Here is a 27,976-nt window from a genome sequence, read left to right on the forward strand (position 1 = left end):
ATTGATAAATTGTTTCCATATAAAAAACCGATATTACGGTCGGTTTGCGTGTTTGAGAGTCACGCGAAACTATGGTCAACCAAATCACGATAACAAATGTATTATGTTGTAGCATTTAAACCTAACAGGAGAAGGACTAAAATCGATTGCATTACTTTTTTGTTTTCAACTTGTTTTCGTGGCTGTACAAGACTTTGGGTGTGTTCTGAAGGTCGAAAATAATGACCTAGCCTGTAGTTTTTCAAAATAAGACAGTTTTACGAGATAATTTACCTACGTTATTAATAAAACATAATATTAAGCTGTAGCTTCGTTTAGAGACGTACTATAGTCGAAAAAGGCCATAATAAAAACAATGCTCAGATCCAAAATACTCAATAATTTTGCTTAATCTTTCTATCCATTGGTATTGGTGTTTCATAACTAGCCAAAAAAAAAAAAATTTCAAACTAGCCAATATTTTTTAAGCTATTGCATAGCTTCTATCGCAGGCCTTGAGCGTGGGGACCGAATCCAGAAATTCCGTAACGAAAAAACCTCACGCTCTCCACTCCGACGGGCGCGGAGGTATGGCTTGAAGACACGCTATGCAATAGCTTTACCGCGGCAGTCTCCGAGTGCCACACGTCTTTTTTTATACACAATATTTTATTATACCTACGCGAAAAAAAAAATATAGATACCTATTTCAAGAATAGCATCGCAGTCCCGAATTCTATGAGAATAAAAAAATTACACATTCAAATTTTGTGAGAGTATAATATTGCTATGTTTATTAGCAAAATTTACAACGACGTATATCTACAAAAATTTATTAGCCAAACCTTTCAGAAAAATAAAACTGTATCTCTTCAAAAAATTGTGTTCGCTTTTCATTTCTACTGACACGAAACATATTCATGTTACGCGTTAAATAAAATACAGTCGGTGTATCATTTGCATAAATATATAAAACACTTGATTCCTGTGTACGGTGAGATAACCCAAATTGTATCCAATTTGTACCAATTTTACGGCAAAACAAACCGATAAAGGGTCTTGATGGTTTCCTAATTGCCCATATAATATTCAAAGCGGGAAATAATTGTAATAAGCAGAAGCTGAATTGATAAAATATTAATCCTTCAAGGGCACGTGTATATTTTTGTGGTCTTACAAGCGGTGTTTACCTTTGAATATGTTTTGGGTCACAAATATACATTTATAAGGGCACGGTTATACCACTAATTATTCATTAATTTTAAATCAAGAGACACACCTCATGTTACCTCCCTCGGTATCTGGAAAGCCTGTTTATCATTTTTTCTTAATAATGTAATATGGATAATTTTTCAACAAAAAAAAGTTGCAACAAAAGAAAGAAATTACCCACTTATCAAAAATCAAAGAAATTTGAATCTAAACATTTAGTATTTGCAAATAATATTTTTATTAAAGACTAGCGGCCCGCCCCGGCTTCGCCCGTGGTACATATGAAAAATAGATGTTGGCCGATTCTCAGACTTACCCGATATGCACAGAAAATTTCATGAGAATCGGTCCACCCGTTTCGGAGGAGTATGCAGACTAACATTGTGACACGAGAATTTTATATATAAGAGAAGATTTCCAGGTACACATAGTATTATTTTTTTAAATAAAGCCCATAATCTTATAGTTTGAGGTCAACATAGCCCGTGCCCTAATTACCGCTCTCTTAAATCACTGTTGACTAACTCCCGCTTATCAACTGAACAACTTATAGCATATGCCATGATTTATGCAAAAAATAAAGCTTTATGAGGTAATTTAAGCTTGTTATGAAGTCTTTAAAATGATATTATAATAATAGGAAAATTAGATTCCAAAGCTCTGAAATATGCCTTACTAAACCTAGAATTTAGAACTAATAAGAGTAATTACATTCTTGTTGATGTAAATTATAGAGTAGTTATTTGAATCGTTTACAAATTTATATTTATGAAAGATAATAATACCAATGTCTAGACAACTTAAATTTTAAATACTAAGGTCAATTTTCTATTACGTGTATCTCGAAAACGAACAACCTACGTATTACAGCAAAAAATATTCTCATTACAATTTTTTTAATAATTACAATCGAAAGCAAGACAACTAGCATTCAAACAACAATAGAAACCTGTAAGTAAAACACATTCTTAAAATTGTCATACGTAAAATTACTTCATGTCTTCCATATTATTAAAGTAAAGCAAACAGGGGTTACCATGACTTCTTAAAGCAGTAATAATCCAATGTAGGAAAGTCACAGCGCTAGACGACCTTTTTTTTAAGTGGGGAAATCTTGCATACGTACCCACGGCCCTCGGGGAAGGAGCCGTGGGTTATGTCGGATTCTGTTGTGGGCCGCGGGTATTGGTTGGAATTCTTCCGCGACCAGCGCTAGACAACTTAATAATCGGCTAATACGAACTGTTAATACTGTTTGTTACTACACCCGATGTTGTAATAAAAAAACTGTTTTATATTCAATCCCCCTTTCTCAGTATGAAGAAGAAATATCAAGAAGGCAAGTTTTATTTTAACTAATAACTTAACAAGAAATATCAAAAAGGCAAGTTTTATTTTAACAAATAACTTTATACCATAGTTCAGATGCTATGAAATATGGTAAAAAGTCTACATTGATAACGTGCCGGCATTGCGAGATTTTCAACGACAAATTTTTATAAACGGATTTATCCGGATAATATCCTGGTTCCGTGACTGAGGTAAATTTTCTTTATATTATTATCAGTACTAGAAGTGAACTGGAAAATGCTACATTTTAATAACTGTAGATTACATTGTTTTGGGTAAGAATGTAAAATATTTAGACTCTGAAAGAAAAAGTTTTTGCACATTTATATATTTTGGTGTTAAATTCACAACTGCCGCCATGCGTGTTTCTTACAATAAAAAAATAATAATTGTTAATTTCAGATAATATATAAATGATATATAAATCAAAGTTCGATAACATTAATTATAAATTCAAAGCTGTTATGTTAGCTCTTTCAACAATTATAGTTTGAGTTTGATTTTTGTTTAAGTAATTTTTTTCATAAGCTAAAACCAAGATTGAAATCTTTGAAACGTTGAGCTAAAACCAGTACAACAAAGCCAAAATAATCGATCTGATGAATATTTGAAACTTTCAAAAGAACAATATTTGTACCATTGCACCAAAAAATCCCGCAATGCGTTACACAAATGACAAAAAATAACAGAAATGAAACATCTTTTTGATAAAAAACCACAGATACAAAGTTTTAAAGAGACTAATGAGCAGAAAATGTATCGGGACTGAAAATCTAGACTGTATTAAAATCTTCTTTTGCGATTTCAACATCGACCCTTGTAGCAATATTTATAATTTAGCGAGAAACCTTTGTGTTATTTTAACTTTTTTTTTCGTTCGGATAATACTTTGACATCATCATTTAAACAAACATCGTTAACGTTATTTACTTATTTTCAATACATATTAAAATAATATAATAATAAATTTCTTTCCCTTACATTGAAAAGGTTATGCTTTGCGTTAGTTCAATAAAATATCGGACACAATCTTTTCAATTAGTAAATTGGACGTGATAAAAGGCCTAAAAGTCAATCTTGATTAAAATGTTTTTAACCTTTATATGAAGACTAAATTTTTAACCGACTTGTTCTGACTGTAAATCTTTGCTCCTTTTAATCTATATATATAAAAGTGAAACCCCTTTCGCGTTGTCACGGCATCACGTGTGAACGGGTGGACCGATTTCGATAATTCTTTTTTTATTATATTTCTTGAAGTACGAGGATGGTTCTTATGTAGAGAAAACGTAAATATGTACCACGGGCGAAGCCGGGGCGGTACGCTAGTTATTAATAAATTCTGTACTATACAACATTTGAACATAGTTTTGAAATAATATAACAATTACCTACGTGAGTAGGTTTAAGTATCTTTCTAAAGAAAAAACTTGTTAGCGAAAGCAACTCTTCTGGACTAAAATAAAAAAAATAACAACCATAAATTACATTATCAATTATCAATATCATTAATGTAGACAATCTTTCTTCTTATTATTATTGTTAGATACTACTCTAGCCGATGCATCCCGTAATAAAGCAAAGTTTCAGTGGTATCTGTCATATGCAAGTGTGCGATATGAGGTTAGAATTTATATTAGGTCAAAAGCAACTGAGATGACAGGATTTTCATCTAATTACAATTCTGGAGCATTGTTTAGCAAACATTGCAGTGAGGCATGTAAACTATTTCATTGTATTTTGGGTTTAATTGCTTCCTAGTGTAGTTATGTATATATTTTTAATTACATACTAGGTAAAACTATACGACAAGACGATTTTCTTACCTCACTAAGATTCACACAATAGTTATAAGTATTTATATTATAATGTATGAATTATAAAAATACATATTGAAATATTAAAAACGCTTTATTTGGGACCGTAGCTTCATATAAAATATGCAAGATATAAGACTATTTCTTGAATAACTGGTTTAGAGCCTATGATTTATTTATATTAATTATTTTTTCGATGTCTGAAATCTCAATATTTTAGGATTAAAAATAGCTTCGTATATTGGGGTCATAAGATGTATCATACCTATCTTTTATTAAAGTGAAACTTTTATTACATCGTCTCAAACTTTTTGGTCTGTGTAGCGCATGTCGCGTGTATCGCGGCTGCCGAGTAGGTATACCTACTTGGCAGCCGACCGTCACGCGACATGCGCTACACAAAGCAGTGTTCGGAACCGTTCGAACAGTTTCACTTTTACCGTGGTTTCATAAAACCACACAACATTTTTTTATATAGTTACTGCTTGAAAAGCTTTTCTATTTTGATTTGGAAATACATGAAAAATTTTGTTTATTATATATCTTCTATAACTACTTTCTACAGCAAGATTGTTAAAGTTAATATTTTTATAGAGATAAATAATTATCTTCAATTTTGTAAAAGTATGCTCTACGAATGTAGAGCAAAGCATATTTGGGCATAAATTAATAAATAGCTCAACAAATATTGTGAATTTGATCTTTTTAGTTTTATGGCATTCAAATGCTTTATAAATATAAATTTAAAGTACCAATGATGATGAATAAATCAATGTAAATTTTTTATCAGTCCCTTATCACAGCTTTCGCTTAGATTAAAATGTTTCCTACATATATGTTCATGAAAATGCTGGAGTGAGATAAAACAAGCTAAGCTCAAAATCGTGACGCATGGCAGAGTACTGTTGCCGCCCTTTGCCCCAGCTAGGGCCCTTAGGATATCAAGTAAGTATGTTCATCTCACCTCATCCCAAGTAAGAAACCCAATGGCCAAAGACACAAATAAAATTCCCAAAGGTAAATTTTCCAATGATTATGTAAATGTTAATGTAAATCTTAGGATTGTTATTAGGCGATTTATTCTGTAGATATTTGATTCTAATACCACATTGCTACATCAAACGTCGTCTGTGCTACGAAGTCTATTAATAGTGCTACGAAGTCTTCAGTGCTACGAAGGAGTATTGAAAGCTAAATCAAATTTTCCTATATCTTGGTTTTTTGTTCAATAGAGCGGAAAATTTTAGAAACTTTTAGAAATTTATAAAAACATCTAATTCTTTATTCTAAACGATATGTATACTTTGTCTTAAAAATGTAAATCGAAGCATATTAAATTATATATGCATACAAGGTAAGTGTTCAAATTATTTTGTAGTTCGTTTATTACCACGAAAAATAACTGCTATTTAGTTTTTTGACCGAAATTGTTGTAGTTTATACTTAAAATCCCACATTTAAAATCCTATAGTTATAGTCTATTATTAGGAGGCGTTATTCATCCCCCCGTGGTCCAAGCCTTGTCGCGGCGGAGGGGCTCAGTAGCTTGGGGTGCAAGCCAGCACCTTGAGTGAAGCGAATATGGACCGAGCTGGTTGCTCTCTGTACCTCTCTTATTAGAAGAGTATACAAGAGATGCATGGCGCTTTGGCGCGTGTCTGTGGCTCAAAGGGGCCAGCGGAGCTTTTGCTCGCAGGATGGCAGACAGGGCCGGGAGTTCTTCGGGACTGCGGGGAAGACAACCCCTATAAAAAATTACCCCAATCCTAAGTCAGTGACACTCGGCGAGAGGATGAATGGTCGGTGGGAATCCGGCAGATAGAGATGTCTCAGGGGAGCGCCCCCTGGTTAACAAAAAAGCAAAAATGGAGGTCAATAAAACTAAAACTACTCCAGGAGGGTACCACCTCGCTTCGAGTGTGGAGAATCCCTCACGGGACTGTCCCGACGGGACAGTACCGTCAGCCCCATCGTATTCTGGAGGGGGCACTGGCCATCATACGGGTGATGCATCAGGCCCTAATGCTACTGAGCAACTGACCACTGGCAAACGACTAACGGATACCGATAAGCTTAGCGAAACGGAACGCGGGGTGGAGGCGCGCACCCAAACGGGGCGCGTTGAAACCAGAAGAAGGAAGACTGGACCCAGTGGGCTGTCCACGGCAACGTCCGTAGATAGTCTCATGACGGTCCAGTCATATGAGGAGGACAGACTGTGGGCCAAGCGAAAGCGGTCCTCTGGAGCGAGCTGCTCAGGCTCCTCCACGGAGGAAGGCCGAACGCGGCAGGCCAAGAAAGCCTCGAAAAGGGGCAAAGGGCGAGGGGCTGCAGCAGCTGGGTTCTGTGCAGGTACAGCCTCTGCAAGAAAGACCTTAGTGGACATGACAGCCGCTAGGAAGGCCTTGTCGCGCGTACGGAGGGAATCGGAGCTCGAGGCTAGCGAGGAAACGCAGGTCTCCCGAGCCTCTCGAGCCGGTACCTCTCGCGCTGGAGAAACTGGGGACGGACGTCTTGCCGACGATTCTACCGCGGCCCTCCAACGCCGTATAGAGGAGAGCCTGGATGCCATTGAGCAGGTGCGGGCAAAATCGACCAACCTAAGGGTGGCGTTCAAACGCTCCCTCAAGGATGCCTCGGACACCATTCAAGAAGCAGCGGTGCTTCTTGCACAGCGTACCGCAACAGAGGAGACGCGGCAGCTGCAAGCTGCGAACACTCAGTTACAGGCGGAAATCGCGGGCCTCCGAAAAGAGATGGGAGAGCTGAGGGCCATCATAGGGACCGCACAGCCCATGCAAACGCGAGTGGACTCCGAACTGACCGCGGAGATTTTGCGGCAAGTTGGGGGAATGGTGGACGCCCGGTTTGAAGCGTTGGAGGAGCGCCTCCCTCCAACGAGGCGTGTAAGGCCTCCATTGGCGGGGGATGGCAGGGTTGAGGGAATGGCGGTTGGGCAAGCCCCAATCGAGGACTTTCCTCCTCTTCCGCCGCCAAAGCCCCCTAATAGGGCGCCAGCGAAAGGTGCTGCCCCAGCAAAGGCGAGAAAACCGGAACAGCCTGCTGCGAAGCCTGCAAAACCGGATTCAGCTGCAAAAGCCAAGGGGAAGGGCAAGGGGAAGGCTGCACGGCAGCCGGAAAAGACCAAGTCAGCTGACAAGACTGTGCCCACCACTTCTTCTGCTCCCCAGTTGCAGCAACGTCTGGAGCAGGAATGGACGGTCGTTGGAAAGAAGGGCAAGGCGAAAAAGAAAAAGGGGCCGGCGCGAGTGCGCACGAGGGCGCAGAGGTTGCGCAATCCTTCGTCCTCGGCTGTCGTAATTGCTCTGCAGCCAGGCGCAGAGGAGCGAGGCGTCACTTATGCCTCTATAATGGCTGGATCACGTCAAAAGATTAATCTGGCGGAAATCGGCGTAGGTGCGCTGCGGTTCAAGCGTGCCGCGACTGGAGCAAGGATTTTAGAAATCCCTGGTGCCGCAAGCTCGAAGGAGGCAGATGCTCTCGCTGCAAAGATGCGGGAGATTTGGGACGAAAGCACCGTCAAGGTTTCCAGGCCGGTGAAATGCACTGAAGTGCACATCACCGGCTTGGACGACTCGGCGGCGGTAGATGATGTCGTGGCTGCGATTTCTCAGGCAGGAGAATGCCCTACAGAACACGTTAAGTGTAGTGGACTGCGCTTGGGCTCTCGCGGCTTGACTTCAGCCTGGGTGAGCTGCCCGATAGCCGCGGCAAAGAAGGTGGCACAGGTGGGCCGTATCCAAGTAGGGTGGATCTCTGCAAGTGTCACGCTTGGCAGGGTGAAGCCGCAGCGTTGCTTCCGCTGCCTAGAGGTGGGGCACGTAAGAGCCACGTGCAAGTCGCCCGTAGACAGGAGCAACGTCTGTTTCCGATGTGGAGAAACAGGCCACAAGGCCGGGGAATGTTCTGCCTCCGCCGCTCGCTGCGTTCTATGTTCCGAGGCCAAGCTACCGGCAGGCCATCGGCTCGGGGGCCCGGCTTGCAAGGCTCCCAAGCGGAAAAGAGGAAATCGGGGACGCGATGGTCCAGGTACCACGCCGTGTCCTTGTCCCGCGCCCGTCGAGGCGAATGTGACGGTTAGCGAAATGGAAACGCAGTAATGGCTCCCCTCCATTTCCTCCAAGGCAATATCAACCACTGCGCCGGAGCTCAAGATCTTTTGCTCCAGAGTCTGGCGGAGTGGCGGATAGATGTGGCGGTGGTGGCTGAGCCCTATTTCGTGCCGTCCCGGGACAACTGGGCGGCCGACTTGGATGGACTGGTGACGCTAGTAACGCAGGGCGGCACAGTAATGGAAAGGGTAGTCCGGCGGCAGGGTTGTGTCTCGGCCTCGATCAATGGTAACACAGTGATCGGGGTCTACTTCTCTCCCAACCGTAGCCTGGATGAATTCGAGCGGTTCCTGGCAGATCTTGGGGAACTGATTGACCTCGCTCCTTCGCAGCCCGTGCTTCTGGCCGGAGATTTCAATGCCAAATCAATGGCATGGGGATCATCGGTGAGAAATGCGCGGGGTGCGGTGCTGCAGGACTGGGCGGTCGCAGCTGATCTCTCGGTCGTAAATCGCGGGAGTGAGCTAACATGCGTGCGGCAAAGAGGGGGCTCCATCGTCGACATCACCTTCGCTAGCCCCCCCCTTGCAAGGCGAATTAGCGACTGGAGGGTTGTAACTGATGTGGAAACGCTATCGGACCACAGATACATCCGCTTCAGCGTCTCTGCGCCATCCGCGTTTCGCGGTGAGCCTTCCCTAAATGGTGGACGTCCACGTTGGTCGATTCGTAGTCTCGATAGGGAACTCCTAATTGAGGCTGCCATAGTTCAGGCATGGATCCCTGCACCGCAGATCGCAACAGTAGAGGACGATGCAGCATGGATGGCTGATGCCATGGCGCAGGTGTGTGATGCGGCCATGAGTAGAGTTCGCTCTAATCCGCGCAGAAGACCGATGTATTGGTGGTCCGCCGAAATTGCCCAGCTGCGCGCATCCTGCGTGGCTGCGAGGCGGGCGTACACCAGGCACCGGCGACGGAGTGCACGGGACGAAGTGGAGGAAGCGCAACTGTATGCCTCCTACAGGGAGTGCGTTACCTCTCTGAAGGAGGCAATCAGCAGCGCCAAGGATAGAGCATGGGAAGAGATGCTCGAGGGTCTGAACCGAGTGCCGTGGGGTCGGCCGTATAAACGGGTGCGGCAGAAGCTCCGCCCGTGGGCTCCGCCCCTGTCTCAGTCTCTCGAGCCCCGTCTGTTAGAACAGGTTGTGGTGTCTCTGTTCCCGGACCGGGGAAGATATTCTCCTCCGCCGATGGCGGCGACACCTGCGTCACAGGAGGAGCCTGCAGAAGAAATCCCTGCCGTTACCCATGAGGAGTTGGAGTCGGCAGCTACGCGGCTTAAAGGGAAAAGCACTGCTCCTGGACCTGACGGTGTACCTGGCCGAGCGTGGGTGCTAGCGTTGGAAGCCCTCGGGCCCCGGGTGGAGCGGTTGTTTTCGGCTTGCCTTGAGCGGGGCCAATTTCCCCGTCGGTGGAAGACGGGGAATTTGGTCCTGTTAAGAAAGGAGGGGCGCCCGCGCGATTCTCCCTCAGCGTACAGGCCTATTGTATTGCTTGACGAGGTGAGCAAGCTTTTTGAGCGCGTTTTCGCAGCTCGCCTCGTCAACCATTTGGAGGGAGTGGGACCAGACCTCAGCGGGAACCAGTTCGGCTTTCGCCGTGGTCGGTCCACACTTGACGCGATATCTCGCGTGAGAGCCACCGCAGAAGATGCGGCCGCTAGTGGAGAAGTCCTCCTGGCGGTGTCTTTGGACATCGCCAACGCGTTTAATACCTTACCGTGGGACAGTATTCTGCAAGCTCTCCACTATCATCGCGTGCCGGGCTACATGGTGCGACTGCTGCGGTCATACCTATCAGATAGGACTGTTGCCTATCCAACCCGCGATGGATGGAGTGAGAAGGAAGTGTCGTGCGGTGTCCCACAGGGGTCAGTCCTCGGGCCTCTTCTGTGGAACATCGGGTACGACTGGGTCCTGCGCGCCACTAACCTCCCAGGTGTTGGCGTAACTTGTTACGCCGACGATACTCTGGTGACTGCGCGTGGGGCCACATACGAGGAGGCAGCTTTATTAGCTACCACGGGAGTTGAGCAGGTGGTGTGCCGCATCCGGCGGTTGGGACTACGGGTGGCGCTGGAGAAATCCGAAGCCATCTTCTTTCCCGGTCGCCGGAGGCTACATAGCGCAGGCTCAGAGATCCGGGTGGATGGGGTAGCGATCAGGGTCACCACCACCATGAGATATCTAGGTATCGTGTTGGATAGCCGATGGAGGTTCACGGAGCACTTCCGTCGCCTCGCCCCCCGTCTTGTAGGGGCGGCCGGAGCACTGGGAAGTTTGCTGCCAAACCTTAGAGGTGCTGGGGGTGGGTGTCGCCGGCTATACACTGGCGTAATCCGCTCCATGGCCCTCTACGGGGCCCCCATCTGGGCAGACACCCTGAGCGCCCGTACCAGACCCCTCTTGCGGAGGCCGCAGCGGGTCATGGCGCTCAGGGTAGTTAGGGCATACCGCACGGTGTCTTTTGAGGCTGCCTGCGTAATGGCCGGAACGCCGCCATGGGATCTGGACGCCGAGATGCTAGCGGACGTGTATCGCCGCGTCTCGGCGTCTAGGTCACATGGGGTGAATCCTTCCTACGAGGAAGTAGAGGAGTGGAGGGTCGAGGCTGCCGAGCGGCGGTTCCGGGAGTGGGAACGCCGGCTCGAGGAGCCCAGCGCGGGTGAGAGGACGGTTGCGGCCATACGTCCAGTCCTCCAAGAGTGGTGCGACAGGCGGCACGGGGCCATAACCTTCCGCCTTACGCAGATACTGTCCGGGCACGGCTGCTTCGGGCGGTACCTGTGTAAAGTCGCGAGGAGGGAGCCCAGCATGGTCTGCCACTGGTGTGCCTGCCCGGAGGACACGGCAGATCACACTCTTGCCGTGTGTCCCGCGTGGGCCGAGCCCCGTGCTCGCTTAGTCGCGATAATTGGGCCGGATCTCTCTCTACCCTCCGTTGTTCGTGCAATGGTGGATGGCGACAGATCCTGGCGTGCGGTGATCGCATTCTCGGAGAGCGTGATCTCGCAGAAAGAGGAGGCAGAGCGGGTGCGCGAGAGGGATCCTCACGCGGACCCGATCCGGCGCAGACGTCTTATTGGGCGTCGTCGCCGTGTTGCGGCCGCTTTACACGGTCGCAACGTGCCTCCTTGACGAAGGGCGCCGGGCGGTGGAACGGGGAATGTAATCCATCGTCCGGTGCGGTGAGGCGGCTTGAGACGTGTTCCGCTCATGCCGCCAACGGGAGGGAAGAGCAGGCAAACTACCTTTCCTGTTCTTGGCTTGCGCCTGGCCTGGAGATGGGCTGCCGTCGAGGGGGTCGCGGAAGAATTCCAACAAATACCCGCGGCCCCATCATTAAAGCGGCTCGACGGAACACAGTGGGGTTTTAGTCGGTAAGAATCCGACATAACCCACGGCTCCTTCCCCGGGGGCCGTGGGTATCTTTGGAAGATTTCCCCACTATAAAAAAAAAAAAAAAAAAAAAAAAAAAAAAAAAAAAAAAAAAAAAAAAAAAAAAAAAAAAAAAAAAAAAAAAAAAAAAGGAGGCGTTATTCATAATTATATTTATTACCTTAATTTAACCAATAAATTTGAATACAATCAAATATAAAATATATTTAATTCGATGTTTTATATCTATAATCTATTATTGTTTTCTATGAAGAAGAATAATAACAAATTTGCATCGCAAAATATTTAGCAGCAGTTCATGTCAAAAATAAAACCCACCACTTATGGTAGGGACATCGTAATTTTCTTTTGAGGTGCTTAACAACTTAAATACAAAGTACTTTTACTATATAAATATAAACTATGTCACAAACATAAAAAAATAATATAAATAGGGCATATCAAATGTCATTAAAAAAAAGTATTAAAGTGGATATTTCTAAAATCATTTAGCATTCATCCACTCAAAACCAGACACATAAAGCAGTTAGTTTCTATCTCCTGAAAGCTTATACCTCAAGTTTGTATTGAAGCTTTAACGTGAAAAAGCTTCAAGCTATTCATTAAAACGCTCTGAGTAGCTATGAGCTATATAAGAATGAATAAACATTTTTTAAATCTTATGTTATTTATTAATAACATACCTAAATGTAAAAAAAATATTATCCAACATGAAAACTAAAAATAACTTGCAAGAAAACTTATCATTTAATCAATTTAGAGTTATTAATACATATTTCTAGAAGTCACGATCATCAACATTAAAGAAATACCTAAATCTTAATATTTCTCACATAAAAAAACCATCAGCATTTAATTACCACAAATGTACTTACGCAAAAAGTTTACACAATCTGCACTCGCATAAAAATCCACTCACAACACAATCACGGCTAGTTAACTGAGTTAGAACTTTACCATAAAGTTGACACTCACTCAAAATCCCTGACTCACTTACAACAATGTCCTAAAGTCCACCATCCTCGCGCACACCGCGTAAACACGACAACGCGAAGTAGTAATAACCGATGCGAACAGGTTCAGACCGGTCGGCGGGCGGCCAATTACTAAGGACCGCATGCAAACCCGCGCTAAAAACTGAACGGCGCATGCGCAAACACGATTGACACTCTCCAAGTTTTTCGCACGAATTTACAAGTTGATGTTTAGTTGGGAGTTGGGATTATGTCAACAGTTAAAAAAAATACAGAAAATACAATAGATATTAGTAGATGTTCACATTATAGAGATATTTCAGCTAGGTACTTTACTTTGAAAGATCATGTTCTACCGTACCTAAGCTCTACAAATGACTTCACATAATCTTTAATCGAATGTAATTTAGTATTCTATCGTGAAAATTGTTGTAGAGACTAAAATTAAGCACATTTTGTTTAATATGTATTATTCGAGTCTCTAGTCTCTGGTCTCGGCTATGATAATTACACAAATATTATTGCAATTCGATTTAATTAATTAAAAAAAAAAACGTGTGGCACTCGGGGACTGCCGCGGTAAAGCTATTGCATAGCATGCCTTCAAGCCACACCTCCGTGTCCGTCGGAGTGGGGAGCGTGAGGTTTTTTCGTTACGGAATTTCTCGATTTGGTCCCCGCGCTCAAGGTCCGCGATAGATGCTATGCAATAGCTTAATAATAATTTTTGGGCGGTTAATTTAACAAGAAGTCTGATTTCTTGGTTAGGTGTTTGTTTTTTATCCCATGAAATGAGTTAAAATACAGTAGAAACAAACAAAAGTCAATTTTCACTAAATTCAACAGCAGAAAGGAAAATTATTATGTTTACCAATCATCCATCGTTTAATCAAATGAAATATTCCCATTTATTTCACGGTTCGTTTTATTTTCGTTTGCGAAACTTTTCTGCGTATAATAATATGGGTTTATTAGTTCAGGTTTTAGAACATTTACCTTATTACTTTATTAATCAAATCATCCAAACATTACATTTAGTTCGATTTCAATTTATGAAAAATTTACATTAATATTTGCTTTCCGTGTCATAAGCCATAGTTTTTTCAATTTAACCCGGCGTCATTGTGGTAGAAAACAGATACGCGAACGTTGAGGTGGGTCATATTACCCATATATTTTATAGTTGTTATTTTTAAACTTTTTAAGAAAATTAGTATTCTGTGTTATTATTATAGGTTATAGGTATTCTGGTTTTGATAATATAAAATAAAAATAATAATTAACCAACGTTTTATTCACTTTAATCAACTTTGACATAAACTCATAAAAATAGGAACAAAATATTGACCTCTTACGTTTTCATGTCATTACTACGCTAATAACCTGTAATTTTGGTTACAAATAGCATTTTTATAAACTTAAGTCTAATATATTAGAAAAAAACTTTAACAAAGATAATTAGAATCTTCGTTGTAAATGAAATCAATTCAGAAAGCCATGATGCGTTCAGGACAAATAAATTTGGGGCAAGCTTGACAAAAATGTTTTGTTTTACTATTTTTATTTCCGGACACACTTAACATATTTTGCGGGAATTGCAGGTGGCTCCTCTGATGATCCACCAATAAATTCTCTGATTCCTTAACCCATTTGTCATTGCTATCGATCAATTCCTGGCGAATTTTCAAATGTTCTAAGACCAGAAAGTTTTTCAAAAAATTACGTCGCTTATCGTTTGGTTTGTTTTTATTTATGCGACGTATTATAAGCGCATTAATTCCTATGTGTCGAACATGGCATAAAAATTGTCAGGGGACACCTTTTGGAGTTACGACTCACATCATATGAGGCGCAAAGTTCAATAGGGACGTCAACCCCATATTTAACTTTATTGTAAAAGGTATTGAATAACGGTTTTCGCTATTCTCCGCTTGAAACACACTCCGCACTCTAACATGATCCTCAACTTCTATTTCATCATCATAATAAGGTAAGTCTGAGGCAGACAGAGTCTAAACCCACCATGATACGTGATATTTTCGATTCTATCCGTTTATAGTACCTATTTTATAATAAGTACCTGTTAGACAAACAAAAACATTAAATTCACAGAAACAAGCAAAAAAATTTTTGCAGACACCAAGAAATCATACACAACAGTAAAAATCGATAACTTAGCCATGGCGCGAAATTGTTACATCAATTGTGAGGATGGGTCATATTTACCTTTTTCGAAAATACACGCGTGTAGCTCCCAGTACACTCGACGTCGAAAGGATTTCACTTCCAAAACGTTTAATGTACATTATTATCTCCAGCTACTACAAAGAACAGCACAATCGTGTACGTAATTACAAAGATATTGTAAATTATAAACAAGCCGGGTCATTTTGACCCAACCTCAATGACGCCGGGTTAAAATAATTTACTTTATATAAGAAATATAAATAAAAAGGTATTTCCTACTCCTCTTTTTGCTCCACTGGACGGTGTCTGAGTGACATCATTATTTTCTCTGATATTAAAACTCTCCTTTGATGCAAATAAAATATTGAAGACCAAATTATTCAAGCACCATTTAGATAATAAAATATTTCAGTAATAAAACGGTTGTTACGAAAATTTGAGCGACCCAACTTTTACAACTTCTAAGGAAGATAAGGCGGCAAGTCCGACCCAATAAAATGTAATTGCACGAAACAAGATTCTTATTAGTTCATCGGCGCTCAAATTAATCCACGGGACATCTTTTAAACCTCGCAAAGCTGGAACATTCATCCCCTTTTATCAGAACGATTGTACGAAACCACTCAACCCTTTTAAACCCCAATTCGAAATGCGTCCGGTCGTTAGCAGACATTAATGGAATCCAGACGGTTAGTCTGCCGTGAAAATAACAACGATTTGGAGTCTCGGTGTGTCGTGAACAACAAAAACGGTGTTGGCAACATGCAGAACCGACTTGTAGGCACCTTGATTAACTGCCAGTGATTGCGAGCGCAAGTTGAGCAATAAGGCGATGTCTTTGCGTAACTACGAGTATTATTTCATCCTTTGTAAATTAGCTTTGTGCGACTTTGAATTGTGGAAATTAAAATTGTATGCACCTCTGAAGTTCTTTGAGCGACGTTGAGTTTCTAGTATTGAATTTCACCTTAAAACAATGCTTTGCAACGCGTACTGATGCTTTTGAAATATGTTTCCTAGCTTATTAATTTAACTGTATCTTGTCATATATATATAAAGCTACACTACCACTCACTCACTCACTGACTCACTGACATCGCTTTTCTCGGAAACTACGTGGAAAGTGGGGGGGATTTCGACGTGATCGTGTAGAGGTGCGCCGAGTGACCAGAGGAAAAATATAGCGATCTCGATCATCTTCGAAAACCAAGTGGACCCCTGGAGGTGCGCAAAAACGGTGATACCTGGAGGGGGGGTGTCTGAACAAAAAATGCTCAGAACTGGTGGCGATTACCAGGGGTGGTGGAAAAATGGGGATTTTCGCGAAAACAAGATGGCCGCCGTACTTTGCCAAAATCGCCGTTTATGAATCCTTACGTCTCAAATTTGGCACACGTGCTCTGTTCGAGCCGGCGAATCGATCGGTGCCCCGTTCGAGTGGCTCCGGGCCCCCGTTTCCAACTTCCATACAACGTAAAATCCAACGGCCCGCGATAACGGTGAGAGTTGGGTGGGGGGTGTCGGAACTAAAAATGATCACCACCCTGGGACGCTACCAGGGAGCCATAGTGGGACGCTCGATTTTGGAATTTTTCCATTTTTGGCGCAAACATAAAAGCGTAAATTTAGACGAGGTGGCGCAACGGAGAAATACACCAATGATGCATTCGTACTCGCCCAGCTCCCAGGATATCCAGAAAAATCCGAAATTTTGAACTTTCTCACAGCCCGCGGAGACGGTCAACGGCCCGCGCAAACGGTAGCAGCTACATCTGGGGTGCTCAAACTAAATGTGTAGTAGGCCTCGAGCAATTACCACAGATAGTGAAAAAAAATCAAAATGGCGGAAAAAATGGCCGCCGCCATACAAATGCTAAAACGGCCATCGCTGGTCTGATCGCGCTGAAACTTGGCACAGGGGCTTTAATCGAGCCGCACATTAAGTTGGCATACTCATCATCGAGTTTCCATCGCTGGTTTCCGAGTTTCATACATCGCGAAATTCGACGGCTCTCCGAAACGGCGCCAGATAGGTGGGGGGTGTAGAACTAAAAAATGATCAGGAAGATGGGGCGCTACCAGGGCAATGGAGAAATTTCAAATTGGACGCAATTTTTTTTTCAAAAATGGCCAATTTTTCAAAGCAAGATGGTGGCGCCGGTTACTTTACGATCGGTCTGAAAATTGACTTCTATGCTCTAATCGGCCAGATTTACAAAACTACATACTCAGAATTTCTTTCCGACCCCCGGTTTCCATTTTCCATACATCACGAAATTCAATGGTTCTCTGAATCGGTGACAGGTAGGTTGGGGTCGCCGAAGTAAAAAATACTTCAAAACTTGGTCCGCTTCCAGGCATATAAAATTTTTTGTTAAAAAGTGAAATTTTTTTTTTCGAAAATTTTGTATGGAAATTTTCATAGTAGGAAGGGTAATTGAATAGCAACGGCAAAAGACGGCGCCGCGGGCTGCTTGCTGCCCGCGCACCGCGCAACCTCGAAGGTCGACAGCCTCCCGGAGTAGTAAATATTTGAATAAGTAATTTATAAGCAGTTTCGACTGACTGTGGAATCGCTGTTAGCAGATAATAACAAATAAATGGACAAGAAATTCGAATGCATTTTCAAATGACTGAAGATTTCTTCCCTGGGACGTGCCGCGGGCTGCTTGCTGCCCGCGCACCGCGCAACCTCGAAGGTCGACAGCCTCCCGGAGTAGAAAATATTTATTAACTTTTGAACTACCGCACGAGCCAAGCGAGCGAAGCGAGCGAATCACGGCAGCGGCTGGCGTAAATATTCAAATAGGTAGCGAGGAGCGAAGCGACGAGCGTGTTAGGTTAACTTTTGAACTACCGCACGAGTCAAGCGAGCGAAGCGAGCGAGTCGTGGCAGCGGCCGGCGTAAATATCGAAAGAAGTAGCGAGGAGCGAAGCGACGAGCGAGTTAGATTAACTTTTGAACTACCGCACGAGTCAAGCGAGCGAAGCGAGCGAGTCGTGGCAGCGGCCGGCGTAAATATTGAAAGAAGTAGCGAGGAGCGAAGCGACGAGCGAGTTAGGTTAACTTTTGAACTACCGCACTAGCCAAGCGAGCGAAGCGAGCAAGTCACGTCATCGGCCGGCGTAAATATTCAAAGAAGTAGCGAGGAGCGAAGCGACGAGCGAGTTAGGTTAACTTTTGAACTACCGCACTAGCCAAGCGAGCGAAGCGAGCAAGTCACGTCAGCGACTGGCGTAAATATTCAAAGAAGTAGCGAGGAGCGAAGCGACGAGCGAGTTAGGTAAACTTTTGAACCACCGCACTAGCCAAGCGAGCGAAGCGAGCAAGTCACGTCAGCGGCCGGCGTAAATATTCAAATAGGTAGCGGGGAGCGAAGCGACGAGCGTGTTAAGTAAACTCTTGAACAGAAGCGACTTTAGGGCGATTCCCACTCAAACAAAAATACTACGTAGGTTAAATACTATTAAAACTACGTCAAAAACGGAAAAGTAGGTTCTTATTTTTAGTGCCGAAAGCATAATGAATTTGATTTTAAACGAAGCTACTAAAAAGACTGAAGTTTTCAATACGTAATAATATACACATCTTCACACATTTATTGAGTGAATGAGCCAGTCCTTCACGCTTTATAAGCGTAGGACTTACACCAAGAGTAGTGTAGATTTTGTATCGAAAATAGCCAATTTTTTGTATCGCGAATAATGTTATTGAATTGCAAGTAGGTAGTTCTTGTATCGAAATAATCTTAGTTCTATAAAGAAGTCGGTTACAAACATACAGGTGAAGCTAATATAAAGCGTGTAAAAATAGCGTAGTAGTGCTTGGCACCGACTTCAAACCTATATAGTGAATAATAACACAACTAAATAATATGTAGTAATTAATTATTTTTTACTTTTCCGTTTTTGAAGTCGGTTTTTTTAAAGTACATAGTTATTTTAATAGTGTAACGATATCTTATTCGATACACCCTTTGACTGTAGTCCCACTATGGCTTTCAGTTTGATATTTTTAGTGCCGAAAGCATAATGAATTTGATTTTATACTACGCTACTAAAAAGACTTGAAGTTTTCAATATGTTTTATACATCTTCACACATATTTTATTGTCTTGAACAGTTTATTATGAAAAGTCACCGCTATTGATTAGACACCTCAAATAAATAAAATTCGGGATCACGTTTCAAAAATTTAACCAATATTTGAATAAGTAATTTATAAGCAGTTTCGACTGACTGTAAAATCGCTGTTAGCAGATGTAACAAATGGACAGGAAATTCGAATGCATTTTCAAATGACTGAAGATTTCTGCCCTGGGATGAGCCGCGAGCTGCTTGCAGCTCGCGCACCACGCACCCTCGAAGGTGGACAGCCCCCCGGAATAGAAAATATTTGAATGGGAAATTTATAAGCACTTCCGATTGACTGTGGAATCGCTGTTGGCAAATAATAACAAATTGACGGGGAATTTTAATGCATTATCAAATGACTGAAGATTTCTGCCCTGGGATGCTTCCGCACCACGCTCCCTCGAAGGTGGACAGCCTCCCGGAGTGGAAAATACTTGAATGGGGAATTTATAAGCATTACCGACTGACTGTAGATTCGCTGTTAGCAGATGTAACAAATGGACAGAAAATTCGGATGCATTTTCAAATGACTGCCCTATTGCTTCAACCCAGGGGCAAAAGGGACTCGCGGGCTGCTTGCAGCCCGCGCACAACGCACCAGCTAGTCTTATATATAAAAATGAATCGCAAAATGTGTTGGTAAGCGCATAACTCGAGAACGGCTGAACCGATTTCGATAATTCTTTTTTTATTATATTCCTTGAAGTACGAGGATGGTTCTTATGTAGAGAAAACGTAAACATGTACCACGGGCGAAGCCGGGGCGGACCGCTAGTTTAATATAAATTTATTCAAAGCAGTCACAGATTCAGAGCTTAATTTTAATCCATAAATTTATTTAATATTTGATACATGTTATTTATGTATTCGAAATACCATTTGATGTAATAAAATAGTAATTTCAATAAATTATTCTACCATTAAGATAATTAGAATTTATATGTTTTATGAATCTGAATATTTAATTGCGTATCATGTGAATTTTGTTTGTTTGAGTTAAAATTCGGCTCCAAAATATGCAAACGAAAAAAAATTGTAGCGTTAACCATCCGTAGCTTAAAAATTCAGATACATACCTAGTGCACACTAAAAGTTTTGCGTTGCGAGCCACCCATAAATGTTTGAATTTTGAATGTTATATTTTTTTAACATATGAAGTCTCATTAGTTGTAGAAAAAAAAATTGGGCGGGAAGCACTTGTCAATTGTTTTTTATCTCAAGTTGAAGTTCGTTATCCGTAGCAAAAATGGAACTAGCACGAAAGAATTTTAGGGCGGTGATTTTTTACGATTTTAAAAGTTCGCTTTCTCCGAAAGCTTGCACTGCTCGCCTTTAAAATACTTTCTGGAGGGAAGCACCTTAGTTGAGGACTGTAAGGCATTGATATGCTGAATTTCATCGCGGCCGTGTTTCTCTCCATGATGACATTCGTGAAGGTCAACCCTCAACTGCGATCACGGAGGAAAATATGGCTACCGTCAGACGACTAATTTAAGAAAATTGCCATATCACTTATTAGGAGATTCGGGGACATTTGGGGATTGGTATGAGCCAAATTCAGAAAATTTTACATGAACATTTCAAAATTAGGAAGCTTGGTTGCCAGTGGATTGCTCACAAACTCACTCCAGAACAAAAACGACATCGAGTAGATTGGTGTAAAGAAATGCTATTAAAGTACAATCACGGACATTCTAATGCTGTGGATAATATCGTAACAGGATATGAAACATGAATATATTGTTATATTCCAGAAAGAAATCACCAATATTCTTTGGGGGTGTTTGAAAGTGACAGCAAACCAACAAAATTAAGGCAGGCGAGAAGGGTCGACAAACAAATGATTGCGTTTTTTTTCTCCAAGACGGGTTCTGTCTGCACTATACCACTTGAGCAACAAAATACTGTAAATGCTGAGTCGTACACCACTATTTGTTTGCCCAATGTCTTAGAAAAAATGAGGGAAAAGCGACCTAGAAGTCGCATCCTGTTGCACCATGACAGTGCTCCGGCGCACACCACGACCAAAACAAAGTCATTTTTGGCTTCTGAAAACATAGAGCACGTGACCCATGCCACACGCAGTCCTGACCTAGCATCGTGCAATTTCTTCGGTTTCCCAAAAATCTAAGATTCAATGAGTGGTTCGACATTTACGTGGCCAGAAGAGGCCGTGATTGCTTTCAAACAGCACGCAGAAAACATACCCTCGGACCAATGGTCCTCATGTCTCCAGAAATTGTTTGAACGTATGAAAAAGTGTTTTAAATGTCACGGAGAATACTTTAAAAAGTAGTAAATATAATATTACTCAAATGAATTGTTTTATTTATGAGTTACGCAAAACTTTCAGTGTGGCCCACGTACGTCATACATTTTTGCAGATTCCAACGTGAATAAGCGAAGTTATATTATTTTTATAAATACTAAAAACTATTTGTCCAGATTTCACATTGTGCATGGGAAAACAATACATACTCGTAAATACGAACATTTCGTTATTCCACACAAGAATTTTGCAAAAAGCGCAGTCTATTTATACTATTCAGAAAATATGTGGAATATCTACATTACAGTCCGCTCACAGTAAAAACCGCTTTGATATAAAAACGACACGTTATTGAATTTTTTTACGATTTCATAAGTAAAAGCTATACATTAACATTGTTTAAAATTAACACATTTCTTTAGTTATTATTCTTATATTTACTTAGTTAATTTAAGATAACCCCCTACAAAAAATGCTAGTAATTCTAACTCCCAATTATTATTTCACTACATCAAAACAAAAACGTTTCAGACATTGTAAGACAGCACTATTCGAACGTATGTTGAAGCTAAAATATAAGCTGAGGCTTCTATCACCATCAATGGATGAATAAATAGTATTGTTCTCAATTTCGCTACGAATCGAGCGCTTCCAAAGATATCATGTTCCCCCTTTTAGATCCGTAGAGAACGTGTATAATAACATAGGAAGTATTTTTATAAAGACTAATAATAGAATTTCTCACGTAAATATAATAAGCTGTAAATAAGGTAAGGTTGACTCTATTATAGCGATGCGGAGGGGCTATTAAAATAGATAATGGAGTCGTTAGCTCTTGCAGCCTATAATTTATTTATAAAAGACTATTTGAGCTGACGTTGCTGGTTGCGTCAATTGAGGCCTAAAAGCTATCTCGAAATGTTTTTGAAAACACGATTTAAATATTGATAAAATCTTATATATAGGAGATTTTATCCATAATATTTTCGTAAAAACATTTAAAAACGTTTCTTTAGTTTGTATGTGGTTTATATAGCTTCAAGTGGTGACACAGTATTATGAGGCAATATTTAATAAGGTTTATTTATAACTAGCTTTCCGCCCGCGGCTTCGCCCGCGTTTTCAGAGAAAAACCCGTTCCCGTAGGATTTCCGGGATAAAACCTATCCTATGTCCTTTCTCGGGTATCAAAATATCTCTATACTAAATTTCATGCAAATTGGTTCAGTAGTTCAGGCGTGATTGAGTAACAGACAGACAGACAGAGTTACTTTCGCATTTATAATATTAGTATGGATGTCATGTAAACAGTTAGTTTACTGACTGCTATACTGACACTACTATATCTCTAACTAAAAGAACAGATATAAAGAACAATATTTATATTGCAATTTTCACCGATCTGCATAGTTCTTCGAGAAAAAGACAGACATTATATCATACAAAATTGACTGGTAAAGTTTGATCGTTTATGAAAGCTCAATGAGGCCTTCTAAGAGCTAGTAATGATGAAAATAATTTAAATAAGGTTTCGTAAGCTTGCTTCTAAGCGAAAAAAAGGTTTATTGTTGTAGTTAATTCCTTAGATGAAAAATTATATTCGGAACATTTTCCTGGACGATAAATCAATTAAATTAAAATAGACGACACTTCGAGTGACAATCAACACGACTGATAATAATTGACTCTCTGTTGGTAAATTCCGTGAGTTATTTTCGATAGGTTCTCGTAAAATTTGAATTATTTATTAATGGAAAATAGATCTATTTGCATTAAAAATTAGAATACTGAATTCGAATTTACTTTCGCTTTTTAATAAATACTTAGTTGCTTTTGCTGTCGCATATTTTTTTTGCTTATTCAATAATAGTTTTCATTTCAATTAAAAATAACATTGGCATTACTTGTTCCATCCAATTCTATTTTTTCATTCATCTGCAGGGCCATTGAATTTAAAAACAAACGCGTAATTTGTTCACATTTACGAATTCCATCAAAGCGTTAAAAAATAAACGCAGTGACATCTTTTGCAAAAGTACGTTCCTGTAAACATTTCTGTTCGCGTAAAAATATCTGCATTGTGTGGTTTAAAACGTGCACTTTTTTCTCTATTTATCATGATTCCGAGCGTATAGCCCGAAAAAGTGTTCAACTTTCTTTCTCTGAGGTGTGAAAGGAGGGTTTTCGTTGAAAAACCGCTTTTAAGATAACTCCGCTTAATCAGTTGCATCAATCTCTATGGATGTATAGAATGAAGGTTGCATGTACATTTTACATAGTGTTGCTATAGTATTTATCTTTTCACGTGTAGTTTTTGAATGTGAAATCTTTTTCATGGTAATATTTACACTATTTTTATATTACATTACGGGATAGTATACTTCTATAAACATTGTGTTTTCGTTATCTTAATATATAATATAAATCTCGTGTCACAATGTTTGTCCTCAATGGACTCCTAAACCACTCAACCGATTATAATAAAATTCGCACACCATGTGCAGTTCGATCCAACTTGAGAGATAGGATAGTTTAAACATGTAGGTACCACGGGCGGAGCCGGGGCGGACCACTAGTATACTATATCGATATGATTTGTACAGAGTGACTGACGCTGGGTTAAATTGATGTGAAGTATTTTTCAGTGTCGCTTCTCTTTTTGGTCATAATATTATAGAAAATATAATATGAGATGTTTTAAAAGCTTCTGGGTGACCGTGTTTAGCTTCGATGTCAACAATTCTAATTATGATTAATCGTATTAAATAAGTTAGATTAAAATTTTCCTGTGAAAACCGAATACCTCAAAGACAACACTTACCTAGTTTGAGAAAAAATTGTATTTATAAAATACTTCGAATAAAAGAACAATGATTCTTCTAATTTATTTTTAATCCCAAGAAACGAATTACGCGCAATATTTCTATTCTACTATGATGTAAATATATGATATTTTATTTCCTTACATAATATATCTCGTATTATATCAAAAACTTCACTGAATTTCTAAAATACAATATTGCATAAAAATCGTAAATGTATTACATCATATTGTTTTAGGTGGAGTCTATAAAAGAGGGTGTTACAAGCGTAATTGAATTTCACTCTCTCTGTGGACTTATATTAAATTAAAACTATAACGTGGATGTTCATCAGCGGAATGCCTTTTATACCGCACGTTTAATTACTCCACCGTTATAGAAAAATGTTATAGTCCAATCTATTTTTATAAGTAACTAGCCGCTTGTTCCGGCTTTACCCGATTTGACCAGAAAAATAAATACGTTAAAGCTGCTCGGCGCGGGTCAAACACAAGCGGCGCGGGCGCGGGCGTGCCATAAGCGCACCTCTTGAATCTGTTTTGCACCACGTACTTCTTATACATTTTGTATGAAAGAATTTTGGACAGGCGTCGAGACGGCACGCCACGGTTGTGCCAAGGTTGCGCCGCCTTTCCAAAATTATTTCATACAAAATGCCAATAGCGCACCCGTTGCACGCCGGCAGCGCGCCCGATGCGCGCCGCGCCGCTTGTATATGTCCCGCGCCTTACGGTCAAAATGAAGAGAGCAAAAATACAACAGACAATACATTATCAAATAATAAAGGCATTTTTTTTTTATTTTCGCAGTTATCTAACAGTAAAAAAAAATTCAAAATCGATAGAATAGTAATGTTCTTGTGTGGTCTTTACATAAAAAAATATAAAAGTCACTGCTTGAAAAAATAGCTTCTGCTAATCGTTAAAGATACGAATTTGACCTTTGATAAAAATAGCCTCTGCTACTCGTTAAAGATACTTACTAATAATAAAAGAATTTTTAAATTTGATACAGAAGTTAATAGTTCATTCGTTTACTTACAAATGGAATCTTTTATATAGATAGACAAGTTTATAGTTTACTAGCTTTCCACCCGCAGCTTCGCCCGCGCAGTCAAAGAAAATTCCGCATAGTTCCCGATCCCGTGGGATTTCCGGGATAGAACCTTTCCTATTTCCCGGGGTAAAAAGTAGCCTATGTCCTTTCTCGGGTATCAAAATATCTCCATACCAAATTTCATGAAAATTGGTTCAGTAGTGTAGGCGTGATTGAGTAACAGACAGACAGACAGAGTTACTTTCGCATTTATAATATTAGTACGGATTTGTTAGCTACAAGAATACAAATCTTTCCTTTTTATAATATTAATCTAGATAGAGGTTAAAAATAAAAGCGATCAGGTCACACGTTGATAATAATGTACCGTTATTATATTTATAGAAAGGTCCATTGTGTCATAGCTCAATTTGGTGCTTTCTTTTGTTATCCATGTTCCGTTAAAAGCGAAAATGTAGAACGAAAATGTGTTCTAGGAAAATTACGAACGGATGTTCGAATGTATGACTAAATGAAACGTTTGTACTAAATTATGTTTATAAAAGTGAGATTATGTTAATACTGAGTTTTTTTATTAATAAAGTTATTATGTAGAAATCTATTTAAAAACCAATAGTAGATAATTATTTTTTTTTTATTTCGAGTGCATACACTTTGTATGTGTTGTAATTTATGTATCTATAATAACTGCAAATTTATTTATATGGTTTAATAAAAAATAATAAGGAAAACCTGCACAATCATTCTGATACAAAGTTCTATAATTTACTTTATAATCATTTAACACAAAATGTTGTAACTTGTATTTGAAAATATAAGGCTTAAATCATATTGTTAATATTTAACAGAGGTGCACAAATTAAATCATTCTAAGAATAATTTCCACGTGCTACGTAAGAATATCGTAGCGCTCGTAGCATATTCGTAGCAATCTCGATGACTACTAACTCTGAACACAATATTATTTATTTAACGATATGCATGCCTTTAAATAACTTTTCATCCTATTATCTAGTAAAATTTAGAATAAAAAAGATATTAAAATTATATATGAAAATAGGTTTGATCATTGTTTTCATTTAGTTAAAAAAAATTGTTTCAAATATCAATTGCCGATTATGAAAATATAAAGTTTATAACATATTATAATAAAAAATATAAAGAAAAATACTCATCCTCTAGATAATAAAACGCAAAACCCACTTATAATACTCGGTACATAAAACTAGCGTCTCTGTACGGTACAGTTTCTATCGTTTAAATACAAACAAAGTAGATAGGGGAATGCGGACAAACCCATAAGCTGGCACAATATAAGTTTTCAGTGCTCTGAACGGATAATCTCTGTAAATCTGTGGAAGCCGCTAATCCATGGGCATTATACGACTTCACTTACAATAGCTATGAAAACTATTTAATTATCGGATTTTTTACATACCTGGTGTCTCATGGGTTAGGTATTACATAGTGGCAACATATATAATAGGATTAGATATGTATTTACATAATATTTAATGCTTTATATAGGTGTTGTATTATCTTGATATGGTTGAGTTCATCAATATTAAATACTTAGTTGACTACTGTGTGTAACATTTAAATAATCCATCAACGCTTTGTCGTATATATGAATTATTTGCTTCAAGGGATAGGTATTGGATAATGTAAAGTATTGCTTATTGTCGTAGAGGCCATTCTTCTTCGTACAGGTTCTTAAACACATTATGTTAGTTAAAGAACTCTGTATTGCATTGAAGGCTTAACATCTAATTGTGTCTAAAGTTAAATCAATACTTTGAACAGAGCTAAAATGCATACATTAGGTATGCATTTTAGCTCTGTTAAAAGTATAAAATATAAGATATAAAATTGTAGCGAAAATCTTTCCCTTTGTCTAATTACTCCTAATATTTCCCTTTGTCATCATAATATACATTGACATTCTATAAAGTAATACAAGTACAAGTAAAAATAATATTAATTGTGATAGCTCTCGATACGACCTGACCTTCTAAATATAGGCCAAGTCTATTTAATTAAAATTTCATCAAACAACAACAGACTAGTGCACGAAAATCATCTAAGCGAATCTTAATCATTTCAAAGCTTCGAAATTATAGCGACAACTGCATTGATTTCAAAACCTCAATTTTCAAGCTTTTTTATGATGCAGAATGTTTTAACTGGGGCAAATCATGCCGGTAAATGCAATGTGACCCAAATCTGCGAAACCATACCCAGGAGTGAAATGATATTATCTGAATAACATTACTTCATCCGCAAGAACTATATTGTTTAAGTATGAAATAATAAATTTGTCTAATTTTTATCTGCAGTTATACCTACTACCTAGTGTGTAAAGCCCCGTGTAACCTAGTTGGGTATGGGGCATTATACATCTGTTTTACTGATCAATTTCTTTTTTTGTGGACAAGTAGGTGGTCAGCTTTTTGTGTCCTGCCAGACTGATGCATTTTTTGAGACCCTACTAGGAATCGAACTTAATGCCTCTCGGTTCTAAGCTCGTGCGTTAACCGCTGTACCAAGTTGGCGATAATAATTACGTAACTAGTGTATTAGTATAATATCTAGGTAAACGTTGAAATCATATTTAAACTGGGTCTTGCATATTTCATTGAGGA

This window comes from Colias philodice, chromosome 15, assembly GCF_061535455.1.
Source record: "Colias philodice isolate Cphi_HAF_F1 chromosome 15, ilColPhil1 Martin Lab GWU primary, whole genome shotgun sequence".
NCBI lineage: Eukaryota > Metazoa > Arthropoda > Insecta > Lepidoptera > Pieridae > Colias > Colias philodice.